We start from the raw sequence: 23,723 nt of genomic DNA, 5'->3' as shown, positions 1-23,723 counted from the left end.
CTGTTATGTCTGCGGTTGTCTGCACAGATATAGCTGTAATAGAGACCTATGTCTTGCTTCTAGAAAGCTCTTTATATCATACAAAAAAGACTAAAACTATAGTGCAACACAGATGTATATGGGTAGCACTAGACTATGAATAAGCAACTATAATTATAATAAGGCACCCCTTATAAAATAAGGTATGATTAAGGATCAACCTCAAATCCCTTCCTTTTGCTTGCACTTCTGATCAGCACTATAATTCAGTGCACAATGAAGAGAATCCTTGATTTTCCTGAAAACATTGTATTGTGCTGTCAAGATAATCTGGAGAGAATTACATAGTCAGAACTCAAATACTGAGGAGCAATGTCACCTAATTATTCTGTTCACATAAAAGCCATCTTGGAAGATAAACTTGCCCAGCCTACTTAATGACTTAAATTTATCCTTGCTTCTCCATCTCACCTGGTTCATGCCTATTTCTGACATTTTTTCCATTGGCAACTTCTTTAACAGCTCACAGAAAGCAGAAATTAAATTGCAGTAGTTATGCCATATACACAAACCATTTTTTTCCCATGGCTAGATATGTAAGACTTGAGAAGGTAAACAGTAATTTATTGTCTTCTGTCGCTGTTGTGATGGGCAAATCTACTTATGATGCCCATAGAAACCGGACATATATAACCCTCAGTGTACTTATTGTTTGCGTAATATGCACTCTGATTTCTGTGTATCACTAGTGATTACTGCCCACACAAAATAAGCCTAATATACATAGTAACAAGATAGAGCTTATGAAAATTTAATCAGAAAGTACTCCAAATTAATTAATGGATAGAAAATCAAGCAGCATATAGTAATCATGGAGATCTTTTCTCTGCTATTGAGCAGAGACAGCACTGATTGGTTATACATAGCATAGCACAGGAAATGTCAATGAAATACAGAATTACTACTAGCATTATAAAATTATCTAATTTGCAGTCAGCTTCAGTAGAATAAATTGGAAGGTATAGAGGTAAATTTCAGCACTGTCTATACAGAAATGCATATGTGGGATTATCTGTGAGTTGTGAGATCAAGGACTGCATATTTGCATGAAGAATCTTCAGATGACAGGTGGAAGTCTAGTTTAACTCAGCATTTCCTAGGTATTTTCTATCTGTATGGTAAATTCTTGGCAGGTATTCTTGATGGCCTAGGACCTGGTTAATATATACAATTTGTTTAAAACAATAACAATCTTTCAAGATTTTTTTCATAACATTGTTGCAAACATAATTGTTATGAAAATATGGTATTTGTTTTACAGTTCCACCTTGAAGAGGATGAAGGGTGAAGATGAAATATTACAGAGCAAAACCAAATAAATAAGGACATTCCAAAAGCTAATAAATAGCATACTTGTGTCAGTCTACTTCTAGTTGATTTTTTGATGAACATGTCTCCTCTGCTTAATCACTGTAGTCAATAGTTTAGACTTGCATTTTGTGTCTACCTCACGACTTTCTGTCTGTGACAGAAATAATTCATATAAATAGTATAAGAAAAGAGTGTAAAAAAGAGAAGAAAGGAGAAAGCAGCTGACTTAAAGACAAGCTGTTCTTTAGAAGTGGTTCTTCAGCAGTTTTGATTAAAAGAGTCTATGAAAATAGTTGCAACATTCTTCTATCACTATGTGTAGAAAAAAAAACCCAAAACCTTAATACAATGATATGGATTAGTACAATTTATAAAGAAGTCTTCATGATTTCCTGCAGAACCGAATTTAAACTGTTTCAGGAAGTGGCTCCAAATTTTTAAATATTCTTTTCTGTTTCAACCAGTTATAACTGAAAGACAGAAATGCAGCATCAGGCTTGTATAACCAAAGCACTGACATAGGTAAGAGTGGAAAAAGGTTAGACAGTGATGCAAAAGTCTTTTAGGATGGACAAATAAGTGAAAAGTTTTGAGGTGCAAAAAGCATACATATCAATTTTTGAAAAAAAAAAATACAGTTTAAAAAAAACTTCAGTCATGATCAGGCAATTTAACTATACACATAATACTGGTCAAACTCTACTATGTTGTTTTTTTTTTCTTTTTGTTTGAGAGACTGATGTTTGGAAATATTTTCTTTAATAACAACTTCCTTTTTTTTTTTTTTTTGTTTGTTTGTTTGTTTACTTTTATACACTCCTGACTTGTTCAATACTTTTGTAAATAATATGAATACTGAGAAAATGAGAACATGGACAGTTTGAAATGTGTTTTCTCAGTCACACACTGTCTGAGAAGTGGCATGTAAATTTCCTATTCCTGTAAAATATCAAAATAGAAAAAACTTCAAAAGTCGTGACTGCCTCTAAATATTCTTATTTTTATAGCAAAGCTTTTCAGTTTGTGTTTATTTGCATCAGGATTAAATCAAGCTAAATATCCATCTTGGAGGTGTGAATTTGCTCCATTAAAACTTCTACTGAGATTATAGTTTGAATCTGAGAAACATTTCCTTCATTTACTGTCTTTCCATACCGTACATATTGTTTTACATGTCTGTATGCCGAATAAATCTTCTAAACAATTTTCTAACTATTCTAAGACCAAATTTCACAAGATTTTTGAGTCCTAGGGAAGCTTTGGAAACTCTCTATACACTGCAGGATGTATAACTCCCCCATACATCATCCTTCAGAGCTTATCACACCATATGCCTTTTTAGACAACATGCAGCCAGCAAAAAACTTAATGAGATTATTAGACTGTATCTTGAGGCTCACTTTATTTTTATTTTTACTTTATCTTCTTGTGATGATATTGTTTCGTTGTCTGAAAGAACAATGTTTGAATGGTCACTAAGTTGTTCTACAAGTGTATGAGTAGACTTAATTTCCTTTGAAAAGAGAAGATGGGCTGGACTGTTTGGCAAATCATTCATATTTAAAGCTGTGGCAATGGCGGGCTTGTGTTGTGTGACCTTGTGTTCAATTCATTAACCTAGTTACACACTGGTCCTTCAGTGTGTAACAGTTCTGAGATTGTCATTTGACCAGCCCTTCATTATCTTTACAGGAAAGGATTAGGAGGGTGCAAATACAGTTAGGCAGTAAGAACTGAACTTCTGGAAACACCTTGTCTTTTCCTCACCATTGCATATAGAAATCACAAAGTTTGGACACAATATCACAGAGCATTGCTGTATCATGAGTCAATTCTGATGAGGTTGAATTCTTTTTAAGTTTGCTGCACAAAATTACCAAAAGGACAAAAGAGGTCTCTGTGAAATGATTGTTTATGCTTTGTAGATAACATTACTAGCTTTCCTTTTGTTTGAAACTGTAAACTTTTTAGGGCTTTGCAGATGTACAACCAACTTTTTATATGGGAATAAGGAGAGAGTTTGAGTTAAGATTTATTTTTATTATTAGTTACTGTAATATGTAAGACTTATCTCTTGTTATCTGACCTGAAATATCCTTTACTTTATAGCATTTAATTAGACCTTTTTTCTAGGGATTACCAGATTACAAGAAAAAAAAAAATTGGAGGAGTCACAATATTGCAAATGAATCTATCTTCCTGTCTGCCTATCTGTTCATCTGTCAGAGATTACTGTGATGGGACCATTTAAAAGACTGACAAAAGAGGATAGATTTAAACTACAAACCTCAACTTTACTAAATGATTTTAGCAAAAATATTGCTAGTGTTTAATTCTCACATGTCATCATCACTACCTATGCAAAACAGTATTTGACAATCATATTCTAAATTAGCTGTGAGTATCATGGAGAAAATGCTGTATAGTCAGCACTGATGGCTGAGGTCCTTAATTGTTGTTGGTCACCAAGGTTAAGGTGATCAGGCTTGAATCTTCTCAGTGAGATAAGTCAAGCAAAATGGGCTTGTCTTCCAATTTTCTGCACTGACGCCTGATGCTTTTATGCTATTGCCCTGCTCCCCCCAAAAAGAGAATCTCCTCTGCTCCCCATACTGCTAATCCTGTTTTCTTCCATCTTGTCAAACATCCTTCTAGTACTTTTATCAGGATGTCCTGACGACTTTCACCTTTTCCTCTATCTGGTAACTTTGTTACTTGAGTGCCTTGGTACTCAACTATCCTCCTCCTCACTGTGGTGATCATAATGTTCACTTAATAATGTAAAATTTTGTTTAGCTGTGCCATTACAGTATTGTAAAATGCTAACCTACTGCTGTTAGGCACACCACGTGTTATTTTGCTTACTTTCAGGTTAAAGGCAGGCTGATATATTAATTATATCCTAATTAGTAAATTTGTAATTGACATAGGTCACTGACCTATCAGAGGGATCTGGACTGACTAGATTGTTGGACTGAGACCAATGGAGTGAGTTTTAACAAAGACAAATGTCAGGTCCTGCACTTGGGTCACAACAATCCCAGGCAGCGCTACAGGCTGGGGGAAGAGTGTCTGGAAAGCTGTCTGACAGAAAAGGGTCTGGGGGTGTTGATCAACAGCTGGCTGAATATGAGCCAGCAGTGTGCCCAAGTGGACAAAAAGGCCAACAGCATCCTGGCTTGCATCAGGAATAGTGTGGCCAGCAAGATGAGGAAAGTGATCATGCCACTGTACTTGGCACTGCTGATGCCGCACCTTGAATCCTGTGTTCAGTTCTGGGCCCCTCATCATAGGAAGGACATTGAGGTACTAGAGAGAATTCAGAGGAGGATGATGAAGCTGGTGAGGGGTCTGGAGCACAAGTCTGATGAGGAGCAGCTGAGGGAACTGGGGCTGTTTAGCCTGGAGAAAAGGAGGCTGAGGGGAGACCTTATTGCTGTCTACAACTACCTGAAAGGAAGTTGTATCATGGAGGGTGTTGGTCTCTTCTCCCAAGTAGCAAGTGATAGGACAAGAGGAAGTGGCCTCAGATTTTGCCAGGGGAGGCTTAGACTGGATAACAGGAAAAAATTTTTCATGGAAAGGGTTGTCAGGCATTGGAACAGACTGCCCAGGGAAGTGGTGGAGTCACCATCCCTGAAGGTGTTCAAAAGACGTTTAGACTAGATTCTTAGGGGCATGGTTTAGTGCTAGAGTTCATTTATGGTTGGACTTAATGATGCTGAGGGTCTCTTCCACCTGAAATGATTCTATGATTCTATAATTCTATGACCTCTGCATTGGTTACATGACAAAAGTCCATCAATATTTGTAGATTAAAACCATAGTTTGCATTTAGGCTACCAAGGTAAACTAACTTATTGGCAAAGAAGACAATCAGTTTCATAAAGTTTATGGAGTTATCCTACATTAATATCCAGCACAGTATATGACATGATCCCTCACAACATCCTTTTCTCTAAATTGGAAAGATATGGATTTGATGGGTGGACTGTTTGATGAATGAGGAGCTGGCTGGATGGTCACACCCAGAGAGTAGCAGTCAATGGCACAATGTCTGGATGGACACCAGTGACAAGTGATGTCCCTCGGGGGTCTGTGCTAGGACCAGTAATGTTTAATATCTTCATCAATGACCGAGTCATTGGGATTAAGTGCACCCTCAGCAAGTTCACGGATGACAGTAAGCTGAGTGGTGCAGTTGACACACCTGGGGGATGGGATGCCATCCAAAAGGACCTGGACAGGCTTAAGAAGTGGGTCTATGCAAACCTCACGAGTTTCAACCAGGCCAAGTGCAAGGTCCTGCACCTGGGCTGGGGTAACCCCTGGTATAAATATAGGCCGGGGGATGAAGGAATTGAGAGCAGTCAAACTTTTCATCAGGGTCTGTTATCACAAGACAAGAGGTAATGGTTTTAAACTAAAACAGGGGAGATTCAAGCTAGACATGAGGAAGAATTTTTTTACAGTGAGGCTGGGAAAGTACTGGAACAGTAATGCTAAAATAAAAGAAGCTAAACCATAAATTATTAAAATACTTTCAAAAATTGTTTTATGCCTGCATGGGAAGGCAAATTTGGATAAATAAAATGGTCTGCAAATAGGTATAGGTGATGATGTTGATAATTAAAATAGATTCATTTATACTACTTTGAAGATCAACAGGTATTTGCATAGTTTAATGATAGAGTCTGACAGCTGACAGCCACAATGGTGTATCTAGTAACCAGTGTGCAGGCAGATAAACCCATAATTTACTTTTCCCAGATTAACTATTTGATTTTGTTTTGCCCTGTCACTAATGCTTCTACTGTTATCATTGAAGATAACCTTGAAACTCTATAAAGTTATGAACCTCAGTCAAAAAAAAAATCCGAAAGTTGTACATTTCAAAACATAAAATTTGAAGTGTTGTTTACTTTCCCAAGACTTGGATCCTCTGCCTGTTCAGGTAGTCTTTCCTTATAGAGGCTTTGTTTTATTTTCTGTGTGTATTTGTAGTCAGGCAGAACAGGTGTCTAAGGGTGCAATAAAAAAGAGAAGCAAATTATTAATAATAAAAAGTCCTTGAGATATGACAGATAAAACAATTAGTACTATTTTTGGGACAGAAATTGATAAAAATGTGGAAAAATATTTGTGCATAATCTTCCAGTTCTCAGATATTTCTAATTTGTTTATCCAATCAGATTAGTTCATTTTGGGAGTAAATCTAGTATAAATGTTTTAAGTTGGAGATATTTTTGATTTCAGGGTATTGAAAGAAAATGGGAGATTGCAAAAACTACAAAGGAGTCAGGGAACTAGCTTACCAGTAAACATATTTTAAATGTAGATTTAATTTAGAGTTATTGTTTATATAATGTCCAATATTTAGTCAAGATTTGAAATGAAAGACAATAAAAACTATTAAAAATCTTGAAATCCTTTTAAGAACTTTACAGAATGCCAGATTCAAGAGCTGCTTTATTCTGATTCTGGACATTACTGATTCATGGCTGAGCTTCATCTCTTGCTAGTCAACTCTCAGCTTACACACAGGATCTCGAAATCAGCTCAAGAATGTCTTTGCTTATTTAGTCAAGATGAATTTTAACTGTTTTATAAGGTTCTGAAGTAGCTGAAAACTCTATTAGTGTTACTGGGAACAGATTTTGTAAAATTAGTGTAAATTTGGGATTTTATACTGTCTTCAAATGTAGTTTCAAACCTCAGTGGAACAATTACAGTTTCTCTGGTGTTTGAGCTCAGGAACAGAAATGATGACTCAAAATTACAGATGTTGCAGAAGAACTAGTTACAAGAAGTCCATCATGAAGCCAGCTATTTCTGGATCAGTTCATTTTCAGAGGCATTTTTTTCTCATTTCTAAAAAAGGTAATGCTCAAATTGATCAGGTGGGTTAATATTTTGGTGATCCAGGAAGATATGTGGCATGACTAGATGCAGGAATATATGGCAAAAGGAAGTTAAACTATTTTTGTATTCTCCTTATTCTTTGTGCAACTGAAGGCCAGCACAGCCCTTGGGATAAAAAAGTCTGCTTGCATTGCCTATAGCTCCAGTTTAACACAGGAACAGCAAGCCTGACTTTTTCAGCCTCCCACAACTCATGCCTATTTCTGTTCTTACATTTATTTCACCTACCTGTGTCTGACCCACACGCCTACTCAGGGAAGAGACTGATGTGAGAATATACTTGGAGAAATGCTGAAGCCTCACCCAGGCTGCTGTAGCAGGACATAATTCATGAAACATCTATAAATCTTTCTAAAAACAAATGATTTTCTTGCTTAGAAAAGGGGACAGAGATCTGTAAAAGAAGAGAAGAATGAAGGAACAATTCCTTCTGATGAACAACTCACAAATGATTTCACATTTTCTGAATGCAAGTGTAGGTCATCCACTGTATTGTTACTGTAACAGAGTTACCATTTTGCTGCTGGAGCAAGGACAAGGTTTGCGTTACAGTCCTCAATATTGTTATATTAAGAATAATTTGTTTAATCTCTTACATTTTGTATCTTGAAAAGATTATATCCATTCATTCAGCAGAAATTCAAGTGCTAGACTATTTCAGATTCCAAGTAATTTACTTTCTTATAAGTAAAATAGTCTACCTTCATGTTCTTTAAGTTAACTAAGGCTTATTAAGGTTGTTTTGAAGGTAGTGCACTAGCAAATGATTCTTTACTTGGGAACAATGCTCCTGACAGCATGTCTCATTACGAGCAGGACATGATATGCAGCCAGTATCCAAAAGAAATCTGAATTTCAGTATATACAATTTATTTAATCAGATTATCTTTTCTGGTTTGGTTCTGATGTCTGTGATTCATATGCAGCCATACTCCATAACCAAACTTTTTTCAGTCTTATCAGTGTATTTGTCTACATGTTGAGGAAAAAACTCTCAGCAAATGAATCCTCATACTGTTAAATTACAATTTAAATGTAGAGCATTTTTGCTTGTTTGTTCGGTTGCTTGTTTGGGTTTTTTTTTTGCTAGAGTATCTGACTTCAACAATGAATGTTCATAATTTTTTATGAATTTTAATGTCTTGTCTCCATAGACTTCAGATAGTGTTTAGAAGAGTAAAGAAAAATATTTAAAACAAAAGCAAAAGCTCAGTAAGACCTATTGGAGAAAGACTGTCCTCAGCATCCCCTTGGAAGAAGGATTAATCTCAAAATATTCCTCTGAGAGTTGAGGAACCACATTACTAGTAATTTACCAGCCAAACCTGCTTATTAGGCAGGTGTTTACTTGTTTTACAAGTGACAATGGATACTTAGTAATTGACACTTTTCTTCTTTCTCCCTTTTCTCTAAAAGTGTCTGGCTTGCTTTTGGCTTAAAGCAGCAGTGCTACTAATGCTTTCGTATCTCTATGGGATTCTCAGACTCACTGTTACAGACAAGAGGTTTTTTTTTTTTCTTTCTGCTTTCTGATATTCACATATTTCTCCATTTCAAAAGATATCTGTATAAAATATCACAAGACATAAATTATCTTCTCAGAAAATTTACTTAATTATGTAAAAGTATTTTTAATACTCAAAGTACTTGAGCAATGTGTGCTGCCAACATATGGTTAAAATCTTTTAGACCTACAGACACAAGGTGGTAGTATCAGCCTTTAGTAATAATTGTTTGGGGTGGAATTGTTTTTAATTCATAACCTTCATTCCTTCTTCTCTCCAAACAAGGACTAGAGAAAATCCTTATTGTTTGATTTTGGTCCTGCTAACATTCAGTGTATATCTAGGAGTACTCATGCATCAATCAAGTAGTAAACTGGTAGATTACAGAAATGCAAATGAAATAATAGTAAAGGCCTACGTGTCTCCCAGCAAGCTAGAGAAATTTTATATTGCCCTGAATTATCATTTTCTTCATAAATTCTGAGACCTTTGAAGAGTAAAAAAAAAAAAAGGTAGAGTTTCAGAGAAAGATTATCTTGTCGCTATGTTTACAATGAAATATGAACTCCATATCTCCAGCATGCTGACAAATTATCAAGTACTGAATAATTTGTTAGGATTCTGCAGGCATTTTACTCTATAGAAATCTCACAAAGAACAGTGATACTGACTGATAAAAAAAATTGTTAACCCCTCTTTTTTGCTAACTAACCTCTTAAGGAGAAAAAAAGAAACAAACACATTTTTAAGCATGCAGTATTTAACAGCATTAAGAAAAATGAAGTTTTGAATCTATTATTTAGCATTTGTCTTTTTCAGGAAGAAAATTAGCATGCTTTAAAAATAATTCTCCAATAATGTATGCCTTTGTACCCTTTTTCTCTGAGTAAGTTTTTAGGTCATGGCATAGGCTTGACATTTAACTTGTTGCTGTGGGAGAGTGTCTGTAGCACAGTATCCATTACCATTTTCATACAGTCACACCTAATTGTGGCAGCTCATCTCAATAATCACATAATACTCTTGTACTAACCCCAAGTAACTCCAGAACACTGATATTTTTTTTTTTCACCAGTTTGTTGTTGTGGCTGTTCTTTCATCTCCAGTCATCACTTTGTGATAGAAAGTTCAGTTCATTCCTTTTCAGCTGCAACCTGTAGAAGAAGAAATGGTCCTGACCATGCTAAAACAGTAGGATGGTGAAATGGTCAGCCACAGCAGGATGCTTAGGACTCTGTCAACTCAGGTTTTGTGTATCTCTAATGATGGAGACTCTACAACCTCTATGGACAGATTCTGTTCCAGTGTTCAACCATGTTCCAGGAAAAAAGTTTCTTCTTTATTTTTAAATATTTCCTGTATTTTAGTTTGTGCTTATTGCTTCTTGCCCTGTCATTGGGCATCGCTGAGAAGAATCTGGCTCCCTTTACTTTACTCCTACCATCAGGTATTTATACAATGGATAATATTCCAGAAAGCTCTCTCTGGGCCAGGCAGAATGGTTCCAGCTCTCCTAGCCTGTCTTCATCAGACAGAAGCTCCAAGAGCTTAATCTTCTTTGTGGTCCTTCACTGGACTTGCTTCAATGCACATCTGTCTGCCTTTTACTAGGGGGCCTGGCACGGGACCCACATCTAGATATATTTCTCCAGGAGAGGAGAAGGATCAACTCCTTGAACCTGATGGCAGGGCTCTACCTAAGGCAGCCCAAGACACTGTTAGCTTTTTGCCACAAAGGCACATTACTGGCTCATGATCAATTTACTGGGACCTGCCACAAGTTCTTTTCTGCAAATGTGTTTTCCAGCCAGTGAATCCCATCTGTAGCGGTGTCTGGCGTTATTCTTCCCCAGGTGCAAGACTTTGCATTTTGAACTTCTTCAGGTTATTGTCCATTTATTTCTCTAGCCTGTCAATGATGCAGTGAAGGTCAGTACAACTGTCTGGTCTATCAAACACTCCTTGTTTATCCATGCAGTGCTCCTGCTGCCTTTGCTTGATTTCCTGGGATGAATGATTCTTGAGCTCAGAGCAGGTGATCTTTGAAAATCAATGAGATCTCCTTGTTCCCTGTTCTCCCCTGGGCCATATCCCATAGGATTCTTCCAAGAAGGTCCCTGAACAGGTCTGAGTTCCAGGGCTGAAGCACTCTTATTTGCCTCATTTACTCCTCTCAGAATGCTGGATTGCATCATCTCTGCAGCCAAGACTACTCCCAAGGTACACATCCTCAGCCAGTTCTTCTTTATTGATAAGGATCAGGTTCAACAAAGCCCTCGCTCTTGTTGGGTCCCTGCTCACTTGTGTTAGGAAGTTGTTCTCAAGGCACTCCAAAAACTCACTTCATACTTATTTTCAGGTTCCATCTCTTTGAGATGCCTATGTATCCATCCCATGTGTGCTATAGTATTGTATAGCTTTCCTGATAATGAATCTCACTACATAAGGGAAGACTATCTGTTTTTCAGCAGACAGTATTTGTTTTTCACACTCGAAATACTAGGATGTCAAGATACAACTTGAGAGTAAAGGATGTATACATGGAAATAAATCTTTGGTTATACAAAAGGTCTTTTAGGCTAGGCTTATCTTTCAATATTGAACTCATGCTTCTAGTGATCGGACTTTATATGAAGACACATAGTCTAATAGATACAATACAAAGTAAAAATTAACTTGTCTGTATTTCAATTATTTTTCCTTAAATTGATGATGCAGATAATGCTTAGCCAGCCACTCATTTTGTGTGTATGGGAAACATATGATACTATGGTCTAATTACTTTACTGGCATGGGTTTACAATCCCTTCATTACTCATATGACAAGGCTACAAATCAAAAGTGCCAGGTCGTCCCAAAAGAATATCAATAAAAATCTGTTATGAGTCTCAAGGATGGATTATCTCTGACAGGATGGTTGAGCAATAGCCAGAGAATAGCTGAATAAGAATAGCTCCTGGAAAATCAGCCCATCAGTTCGATGACTGGATTTTAATCAGGAAGCCTGCATGTTTTCTCTAGGACTTTGTTTGAACTATTTGTAGCTTGTATGACCTAATTCAATTAGATGAGAATTTTGAAGAAAATCTTATTTAGCTCTAGATTAATTTTAGTTTGATTAGAGATGAATTATGAATATTAGAATAGTAAATATTATCAAATGTAGGCTCTCCATTGATTTGAGGATTATAATATATCAGTAGTTTTGGCAAAAGCTTATTTCTTAAGCAGAGAAACTCTACTATCAGAGTTTTTATTGAATTCCCACTATGTGGGCCAAAGCTAGATTTTAAGATGCTTCCAAAATAAAACTGAATCCCTGTTAAGTGTGAAACACAACAAGAGCTAGAAATCACAGAAAGCTGTGCAGATGTGGAGATCTAGGTCTGCATCTAAGCTTCTTGAAATACAGATCCAAGTCTCTCAATTTAAACCATCTCTCAGCAAGGCAAAGTAACAACAGCTTTAGCTTGCAGCACTAATAATGTGAGATGAAAGAAATGCTGAGGTTATGGACAGGCATTATTTCTCACCATTCAGACTTAACTGAATCAATATTTCTTTCTTAAATTTCATTTTCATTATAGGAGAGAGACTGCCAGTTTTCATCAGTGACATTAATACTAAGTGCTCCCAAATTTCAGAATGAAATAATTGTGTTAAACTAATTTGTGATCAAAACCAGCTACATTTATATTGATTTATGCTGTAGATCTTAGAATAGAATTTACAAGTTTGGCAGGTTTGTAAAACAGAACATTTTAATAAATCTAGAAATATTAATTATTCTATAAAGACAAGCATGTAAGACTGTATTCGAGCATGTAAGACAAGCATTCAAGACTGTATTTAGTTACTAAAGAAACAGAAGGACTAGTAGCTTATATCCTCTTTATATCCTTTTGCAGTCTATATCCTCTATATGCAGGAATATGTTTCTAGGATTTAATTAGAAACAGTTAAGTGATTTACTTTAGATCTGGACATAGCAACTATAATCAATGTGAGAAGAAAGATTAAATAATGAATCCTGGAATATGTGTGATACTTTGAGTAGATTGGATGTGGACACAGAAGAGTGGGAACACATCTGGATTTTACTTTCCAGCACCAACAGTTAAGTCCTCATGTAAGAGAAATGGTTTTGAAATATTAAATTTGACTCATTTTTTTTTTTTTCTTCACTTTACCTCCTCCTCTTCCTTTCTTACAATATGATCTGAAAAGGCTTAAGGTCTAAGGTTTCAGGTTTTTATTCTGTTGTGGTTTTGTTTTATTTTCCATTAAAATTTACTGTGGAATTCAAAGTACAGTTGTTCCATTTCTGTTTTGTGATTTGGCTGTCCCACACTTTAAGAATCAATATAAATCTGAGATCAAGACTACCTAGTACCAACATTTTAGCTGATTAGACAGACAATAGGTATCCAATCACAGATTTATATATATTTGAGTACTATTTGTATTGTATTATTTCATATTATAAATTTATTATGCTCTGCCACAAAAGCAACTGTGCAGTGTAGTTCTTGTTTCTCATAAGTGTTATTTATTCTTTAGCTTCACGTATAACATCCTTTGTGCTGTCCTTGAGGGGCAGATTTGCTTATCCAAGGTCTTCTCACGATAATCCCAGGGGCCTGGTCTGATGCTTTCAAATAAAACAGAGAGAAAGAGTTTTATGTTTAAAATTCAGAGATCAGTGAAGTAAACATCTGAATTGTAAAATTAACTTTATATCTGTTCAATGTCACTGTTAGGGTTTTAAAGACAAAAAACCTCCAGTATTTCTTTGTTCAAAATAAATAATTCTAAGTCAGATATCGCACCATTTTTAAGAGGAGTAGTCAAGGCATTTATATCTCTGCTATTTGCTATAGTTTCATGTCTTGATTTTCCAGCTTGTTCTTATAAACAAGGGAAACAACAGAATATATATATATTTTTTTTAATGAACTACATTCACAATGGACAGATTATTTCTCTCTCATTATTAAAGCAAGAAAGGATCCTAACCCTAGATTATTAAAGGATAGGTCTTTTGAAAAGACAAAATCATGATTTTTTGCAACCTCTCCAAAATGCCAAGCTGTTCTTCCCTACTAATATTGTTAAGTAAGAGAAACATGGCATGAGGTTAACTTGTCTTATAGTTTTATTCAGAGATAAATTTTGTGTTCCTTATTTATTAAAAGGACAATTAGAAATTTAACTGGAGATATTGTTCTACATCTGACTGTTGTTTTGCTCCCTATTTAAAATACTTATAATAAATATTGAGTAATTTAAATTTCATTAAATGGACACAAAATGACACACCTGTTTTTCTTAAGAACAGACAAGTAATTTTGAACAAATTCCAGTCATAGTCCTGGTTGCCAATTCTTCCAAGCCATAGAAGAGGACATCCTTGGAATGAGTAAGAAAGATTAGGAAATTAACAGCACATTTCTTCATTTACTGTCATATAGCATCCCCTCAATACAAAAATATTGGGAAATCACAAGAAAAAATATTATTGTATTTGGCTTTTCCATTTGATGTTTTCTATTTATCTCCATCAGAAGAATCAGATCCTCTGCATGTGGACAGAGATTCTCCTGTGCAGAACCATTTTAACTGCTTTGTACTGTTCAGCCCAATATATATGAAAAGGAGGTAAATGTGATCCATTATGTTTATATACAATGGTATTATTTTACACACAGTCCATTATTGTACAATTCAACAACATAATCTCCATATTAAAAAAAAATACTACCTGGAAATAAAAGGCTAATGTCTATTGTGCTGTCAAGTGGTACATGAAACATTTGACAGAAAAATAAATGTGCAGACCTTGAGGCAGATCAGAAGAGAATAAATTCATGCCATGAATAGAGTATTGGCAAAAAAATATACTGATAAAATGAGATTTTAATTATAGAATGATAGAATCACAGAACTGTTTAGGTTGGAACAGACCTTTAAGGTCATCGATCATGGAGGGCTCCACAATACCCATGACCACCTAAGCCTAATTGCCATCTATCTTGGATATGTATCTTCCATGTAATGATGGAATCTAGAAACCACATCTGGAGTTCTTACATGTATTTATTTCCATGTAGAGGAAGCCTAAATATTACTCTTCTGACAAACAATTGGTAGATTACCACTCTTAATTGCATCTTATCTTTTATTGAAACAAGAAAACCTGTGTTGTAAAAAAAAAAAATCCAACAACCCTGTCAGTCCTGCTTAACCTCCATTAGAGATTTCAACAATTTGGCTGTCTGTCTTCTCTGAGGCCTAAAAACTGTTATGTGGTTGTCATAAACTGGAATGTCTGATGGTCACAGTCTTTTCAGTGGATAAAAACTGGAGCTGAGAGGTAAGGAAGGTTAAAAAAAACCTTGCTGCTTGATTTATGTGTGCTGCATCTAACACTATACAGCAGATTAAGTCTGAGCTTTTGCATATGAAGTTGTCATTCCGTCAATTTCCACACATATGCCTTTGAAACATTTAAGAAAGTAAGGCTGATTAAAAAAAAGTAGTCATAGTTCTTCAAAACATCAGGTATGTTACTATTGACAATATACAATTATAATCCTCCTCTAATTTATAGGAGAAAGTATTTATCTAGTGTTTTCTAAGGAAAGGAATGTCATGAAAAGCACCTAGTAACTTGCTGAAAAAAGCTACAAGAAGAAAGGATTTAAGTGATTTCAGTGCATTGAAGTGAACTGGCTCTAATTACATGCGTTTAGTTTGAATTTCAAATGTGGAAAACCACAGGAAATCAAGAGTATATTTTGGAAGGTATTTGGTGCATTAAAGAACAGAGAGAATAAAAATCTCTCTGAGGTAAACACAGGCGATAAAAATATTAACGAGAGTTATAAGTATAAAACTGTCAGGCAAAGAAATTTTCCCTTCTCCCGCTATTCCCCTGGAGGTCTGTTTTAAAAATCATCAGAAATTCTACATTTAAAATAAATAATTCCAAATGTTCTAAAATTTCTTTAATCTGATTCTAATGTAAAGGTACAAGGAAGGTAAAAGAAAATCTTAATTGAATGCCTGATTTTTTGAATGTAAGAGCAAAACTTGCTAAAAATTGCACTGAAATATGACGGGAAAATGCTCAGCTCTTCTCCTGGTGCCCAAAGAAGGAATTTCTTGTTTTATTTCCCCTTTTTAAGGGAAATCTGTTTCATTCTTAGTGGCTGTGCCTTTCAAGGGATAGAATGTTCTGCTTTCATCTCTCCATTGAAGAGAGTCAAGGGACATTACATTTATTTTGTTCACTAGATGGAATACTGCGGCTCCCACTTTCTCAACAGCAAATGAGGTGCAAAGCTCTACCCTCCCCCATGCAGAACAAACAGTCTTTTTCCATTCAAGCCAAGCACTAATTAGTTTCCTGTTTATCTGGAACCAAGAAGGAAGAAAAGTACTGAGACAACAATTATCCCTCCTGTGTGCACGGTTGCTTTCCCTTTTAATGGCCTACACACATATGTACACAGTTTTCTCGCAGTGCCATGGAAAAACATGGTGCTCTGAAACTCTTTAAATTGAATACTGTTCTTTCAAAAATGTTCTCCGTATCATGCACCACCACAAATTGAGGTACATCACCATGTGCAATCCCAGTGCCCTACCAGTACGTATTTGCAGAACGAGAGTATTGACCACACAGAATCATAGAATCACAGAATGTCAGGGATTGGAAGGGACCTCAAAAGATCACCTAGTGCAATCCTCCTGCCGGAGTAGGAACACCTAGATTACACAAGAACATGCCCAGGCAGGTTTCGAATGTCTCCAGAGAAGGAAACTCCACAACCTCCCTGGGCAGCCTGTTCCAGTGCTCTGTCACACTCACTGTGAAGTTTCTTCTCAAATTTAAGTGGAACTCCCTATGTTCCAGTTTGCACCCATTACCGCTTGTCTTATCATTGTTTGTCACCAAGAAGAGCTTGGCTCCATCCTCGTGACACTCACCCTTTATATATTTGTAAACATTAATGAGGTTACTGCTCAGTCTCCTCCAAGCTAAAGAGCCCCAGCTCCCTCAGCCTTTCCTCGTAAGGGAGGAAAGTTCCACTCCTTTAATCATCTCTGTGGCTCTGTGCTGGACCAAATACCCCACAACGTTTAACTTTCAAAACAGGCTATGGGACTGGAAAGGTAAATTGGGAATGTCAGTGGCCAGAACTGTTTTGAAACAGCCATTTTTTCAGGGATTTCTTACTTTTCACATGCCCATATCTTTCTAATACTGAGAAAAGAGATAGAGGAAGGAAAAGTGTCAGCCTGTTTTGAAAAATATCCATATTTATATATGGGATGAAAGCAATTTTGGTACTTCAAAACTCCATTATCCAGATATAGCTCTGATCCAGTCCCCTCAGGAACAGACAGAAGGAAAAAGAGCAATACCTGGTTTTGTTTTTAAAGCACATCTTATTTTGAAACAAATATATGAATTCTCCTAGCTATTTCAGGTTTAAGAACCAGAGAGAGTTACAGTCTCAGTAAAATCTAAATCAGCAGCTCAGCAGTGATATCCATGTTCCCATTTCAGATGTGGTTGTTTTCTTTTGCTATTATTTACATTCTCTGCAGCTCCTTTAAAAATGGATAGAACCATAGAATGTCCTGAGTTGCAAGGGACCCACAAGGATCATTGAGCCCAACTCCTGTCTCTGTACAGGACAACCCCAAGAGTCACACCATGTGTCTGAGGGCCTTGTTCAATCACTTTGGATAGCTGATGAGAACAGCATTAATCATTTTTATTTCTCTGAAGCTGCTCACTGGGAAGTAGGAAATAAGAAAGCCTTGCTGGGAGTTTTTAAGAGAAATTTAACCTCTGTAGCAAAAGGCTTTTTTGTTTTTGTTGCTCCCTCTTCTCCCAATACATTAAAGTTGAGCTACTTACCTTCTAACAAAGAAATACTATGTTTATTTAATTAGGGAACAGTGGTAGTTGGGCTTTACAAATCTTTGTATGGGATCTTTCTTCACTTATAAACTGGAAAAAACAATTGTGTTTATTTCCCAGAATATAATATAGCATTTTACTGTCTCAGTAAAAAGACTTTTGCTCTTTTATGAGAGAGAAAATATTCCAGATTATATATATAAAAATGTAATTAAATCACTATGAACTGTTCCTAGAGTTTTTCATTCATTTTCTTAATCAAAACATGGCTCAAAATCAAAATAATGTATAGAAGCCATTCTTCTGCTAACATATAGATAATATGTGCAATTAACTACTTACAAACTCGTAACTGTGCTGAAAAATTTCTTTCATTGCTAGTTTACAGACTTTTTTGTGGGGTAAAATGCTATATAGCATCTGTCTTTCAACAGACCTGTGCTACTATGGTAAAAATGCTCATGTTTTTTTGTAGGTCTCAAGAATTCCAATTATGAGATGTTATATTAAGATACAGAATTCCAATTCCACATATGGTGTTAATCCAAATTAATAAAATGCAGCTGAGTGAAACCACTGGCTAAATATAGGAATCTATATAATTGAAGATACTTTAAAAAGATAATTTTTAAACGCAGCTATGGGAATTTGGAAATTAAATGAATGTACCTCAAGCACAGTAAATAGATGGAAAACTTCTGGAAGGTGATACATCAAAGCTGGTCCTGATTTAAGAGTATTTTTCAAAGACATTAGCTGTCTCAAACGTTACCATAAATGGTACTAGTAAATTCTCTCTTTTGGGCTTTGTATGATGTTGTAATAAATTTTGCATATAGCCATGTTTTAAAACAAAACAAAAAAACCATAATAAAACAAACAAACAAAAACCCCCAAGCTCCCACAACCAACCAACCAAAAAATCAGCCTACCCAAGCAATCAAACAAAAAGCTTCAGCCTGTACTAATACATGGCAGTTCATTCATTTTAATTCTGTTAGTTTGTATCTGCTGTCCATTCAGAAGTGCTGTGCTGGGACTCCATTGTGCTGGTTTGACTGAAAGCAAGTTAATTTTCTTCATGCAGTTAGAAACTGTTTTGTAGCTATCACGATTTTTGCTTGGATTTAGTTTGAGAACAAGATGATAACACCTCAGGACGGAGTTAACATTTTTCTTCAAGTACCTTTCCAGTGTTTTTGAGTTGGAACAAAGACAATGCAAGAACTTACTGTTATCTCAGCTGTTGTCTGGAAGTCAAGATCTTTCTTGGCTCCCTGTCTGCAGGTGTGAGGCAGATAGGAAGGGGGGGCATAGATGAGGCAGATCTTGACTGACATCCAGACTGATCAATGAGAATATTCCATGGCATTAGTGCCATGCTGCTTGTTTAAAGGGTCAGGTTTTCCAACTAGCGAAATGGAGACAGAGGCCTGTTCCAATTCTTCTTCATTTCAGTTGAGTTCTGTTTGGGAGTTTCCTTTTGCCATCCTGACATTCTGCAGGGCCTTTTTTCCCCCTTCCTCTGGGATGGGCTGCTTGGGACCATGGTGCTCTCTCTCTTTTTCTCTTATTGGGACTGGCTGCTCAGAGCAAGCGGGGTTTGTGAGGCATTGCATCGAGTATCTTTTGCTTTATATTCTATTTTCCATTTTATATATATATTAGTAGTCATACTGATATATTAGTATTATTTTGTTATTTTATTAAATTGTTTTTATTGCAACCCATGAGTTTCTGCCTTCCCTTTTGATTCACTCCCCTGTTTGGGGATGGGAGCAGGGATGGGAGTGAGTGAGCTGTTATCATGGTTTTGATTTCTAGCTCAGATTAAATGGCAACATCCATACAAACCAGGTACGATGGTTATGCACAAAATCACTATTCAAATGCAGAGGAACTAATTTTCTCCTTAGAATGCAGTAATAAGCTGAAACAGTGACAAAGAGTAAACACCAAATTACAAAGAATGAACGTGTGACTGTCCATACTAGCAGTGCTGACTTCATTCAAAACACAGAAGAACAAGCCAGAAGCCTAACATTGATTTCAGTGGAGTTTCGGAATGGATTTTTACTGTAAGGACATTGTCTTGGATCATTTGGAGGGAAGAAAATTGTTGTCAAAGCAGACTGCTGTATTATCTGGTCATAGAGATGAAATGCATTTACTTTATTCAATGGAGACCCTATTTAAGGCATTGCCACATCTAGAAAATATTTGATGAAAGTATCATTAAAAACAAAAATTGATAAAATACACATTTTTAGCAAGAAAGACGAATGTGTGAGAGTATAAAGATTAGAAAACATGAGTGTGTTGACAGTTAGGGTAATATATACTGGTAGTTGTTGTAACTGATGTAAGCTTCAATTTTAATTCAAGTACATGTTTGAAGACAGGTAAAGGCATAATTCAAAATGACAGCACTGAACAAACTTTTTTTGATTTATGGAGCTTCTTAAATACGTCAAAAATATAATGTGAGATCTACATCTAGATCAGGCTTTGGGTAATAAGTTTTCATCAAGATTACTTAGATTAATGAAATTATATTGATTTTACTCTTTATTCTTCTAGTCTTAAGAAAATATTTTTAACATTCTAGGGGTGGTGTTTTAAGAGTTTTGAGTTACAACACAATTTACTCATCAACACTTAAAATCAGTGTGAAATCACTGGTTGCTTTTAATTGTTTTTAGGAAAAATCCATACATTGATATTATGACATTATTTTCTAGTTCTTGTGACATTGAATGCACAGTGTAGATGCATTTCTTTGCAGATAATTATTTACCAGTTGCAAAATGATACTTGTTATCCCTGATCCTGAGTCAATCATTTTATAGACATTTTTTTGAAAAATCACAATACTGGGTATTGATCTCCGTATAGCTACAGATCTAAGCACTAGATATAAGCAGCCTGTGACAAATATGGAATTAAGATTGTCATGTTAATAGAAAATGTAAAACTGCTAATTACAACAGCCATAGTTTGGTTAGGAGAGAATGACAATGATCAGTATCTTGCATTAAAAATTTTATTGTTGCTTGTAATAAATTATATATTTATTAATCAAGACACCAACACGGCTTCACATTTGGTATAATTAAGGGACAGACTAAATGAACTCAGGCTGAAATGCTGACTGAAATGGTGATTGAAGGATGTAAAAATTCAGATTTTCTTAGAATCTTGACTTCTTATCACAGACTTTCTATACTGTGCATACATGGCCTGTTGGAACATAGAGCTGAGAAGGTTCCAATTTGTATCCAGGGGAAGAGTTTGACCTCAGATATCAGCACACAAACTACTGATCTTGTTAGAGTAATAGAGATGTTATTTATTGGAAAAAAAATATAAGAAACAAACACACTTTTTAAATACCTGACAGTTAGATATAAAAGAATTTGGTGGATACCTATTCCATCTGTTTCATAGTTAGTACCAGTTACAATATAACTTCTAAACCAGGAAGATGCATGACATGACACATTTATTGAAATTTCATCTGGTATCTGAGATCAATGGTGTACCCATTGCATCTAGAACCATAGATAACATCATTTTAATTAAGAATGCAACCAGAGTAATTATTTTTTAAGCATACAACCACAGATAAGAAAATTGAGTGACACTTAAATTTGATTTGTAAGAAAATGAATTTGCATTAAAAAGTAGCTATTAGCCACTTTAGTTGCAATTTGGAAGATCAAGGCTACAGATCTTTACTTCTTTGGTTGGCAAACCTGTTTTATGCGAGGTGATATTTTTGGGCTTTAAGGCAAATAGGGTCTCAGCGATTTTTCTCATCTCAGTTTCAATTTAATTAATGTCATCACACAGAGTAGCATGTGTTCCATTTTTGGAGTAGCAAACAAATGGTCCCTTCTAAAATGACAGGAAAATGTCATTGCTCTGTAAATGAAGCAAGTTGAACAGTCACGACTGGAGGTGAAGGGACTATTTAAATTAGTTTCTGCAATTAAAAAAAAATGCAATATAAATCCAGTTAAAGTTTCAGTATAGTACGTTTTGAAGGAGTACAAAATGATCAAGAAAGCACAGGCATCACTTCCTGATGTCTCATTACAATCTTTCTGATTCAATACTTTATTTTGTTTTCCAAGTGAGACCTGGTCTATTAATGTCCTTAAAAATGACTTGGATTAATTTTTACTATATTTAAAAAGAAATTATTGAATTAATTTATTCATTTCTTGTAAGCTTGTGTCTGAATTTTTAAAGCAAGTATATAAAGATAAGTTCTTATGAGGGCACCAGGATGAAAATGGGGTTACTTTTCAAGAAATAGCAACCTCTATTAATTTCTACTTTCGGGAATTGCTTTCTAATATATAATCTCCTAACAATAATAACTGAGTGGGAGCTGAATGTGTTTGCTGTTTGCCTCAAACATTTTGGTTTTTGTTGTTGTTGTTGTTGTTGTTGTTGTTTTTGGTTTTGTGTTTGTTTGGTTGGTTGGTGTTTTTTTTTTCTTGGTAGCTTTTCTCAGCAGTGAATTATTTAAAAGTCTGAATTATTCTGAAGAATGTTTTTCAGCATCATATCTAGTCTTACGTTGGTTCATAACTACATGTTGTATGAGAAGTCCTATCTTGTACCTGTGGCAATGAGAAATAATACTGTCACTGTCCATCCTCAAAAAAAAAAAAAGAAAAAAAAAGAAAAAAAAAAGATTATTTTAAAAAGTAATTTTAAAAATATCCAAGTTCTATGTATGAATTAAGAGTACTTTCCCAAAAGACGATTTTTGGACATTATCAAGTCTCTGACATGCTTATTTCATTGAACTTAATTTACTGGAATGCATTCCCTAGTGCAAGATTATTTAAAGCTTCTATGACAGCTGAACATCCCAGTTGAAGACAAAGCTGTCAGGTATGAATATGAATATTTCAACATTTTTTTTGGTGTTAATTGAGCCACTGACATGTTAAGCTCCAAGCTTCTTAGATAGAAGACTGTTCTTGGAGAAATAGTGAAAGCTAGGCTGAGATTAGAATTTCAGTAATGCAGAACAAAACAAGATATTTCTCATTGTAGGAAAGGAGGCAACAGAACTAAAATGCTGGAATTAAGCACACAAAATTCTGGTTTAAAATTACAGATCTTCTGATGACTAGATGTATGTAGAATGTTACTGTAAATGTGTACATACCAAAAGGTTCTCCTAAAGTGTTGGTAGAATCATAGAATCATAGAATCATTTCAGTTGGAAGAGACCCTCAGGATCGTCAAGTCCAACCATAACTTAACCTCACTCTAGCACTAAACCACATCTCTAAGAACACTGTCTAAACACCTTTTAAAACACTTCCAGGGATGGTGACTCAACCATTTCCCTGGGCAGCCTGTTCCAATGCCTGACAACCCTTTCTGTGAAGAATATTTTCCTAATATCCATTATCTAAACCTCCCCTGGTGCAACTTGAGGACATTTCCTCTTGTACTTCTGTACTTATGTGAAAAATCTCAACTGAGCATAGATTTTTTTAAAACAAGATTAAAAATATGGTCATCATGCATCATAGAACCTGACATGAATTTCAGAACTGGTGCTGTAATTGTTTCACATGGCTCAAGCATCCTCTCTTCTGAATAGGCAAATTAAAAAGCAACCCAGCATTGCAGTAAATGTAAGTTTAGTCACTAAAACTGATGATAGGTGTAGCAGCTTACAAAAAAGAGCATACAACGAACGTGCCTTTTTGCTTATACAAAACAGCAAACCATGACAACCAATAGGTACTACATTTCCCTTTGGGGAAGATTTCACTTCTCTTTTGAGTGAATTATTCACTCACATTTCATAGAATACCAGCTCAGCACTCACTCTTCTGTGCATTCTTGCTGCATAGTGGTTTTTACTTAAATGGGACAAATAATAGATGGTCTAATCCCTAAGTATTGTTTTTTGTTAGCATTGCCCTCCTTATATGTATTTTTATTACAGATAGAATGCTGCTGTAGCAGAAAGCGCT

This window comes from Nesoenas mayeri (genome assembly GCF_963082525.1).
Source record: "Nesoenas mayeri genome assembly, chromosome: 1".
Lineage (NCBI taxonomy): Eukaryota > Metazoa > Chordata > Aves > Columbiformes > Columbidae > Nesoenas > Nesoenas mayeri.
This window is presented reverse-complemented; position numbering follows the sequence as displayed.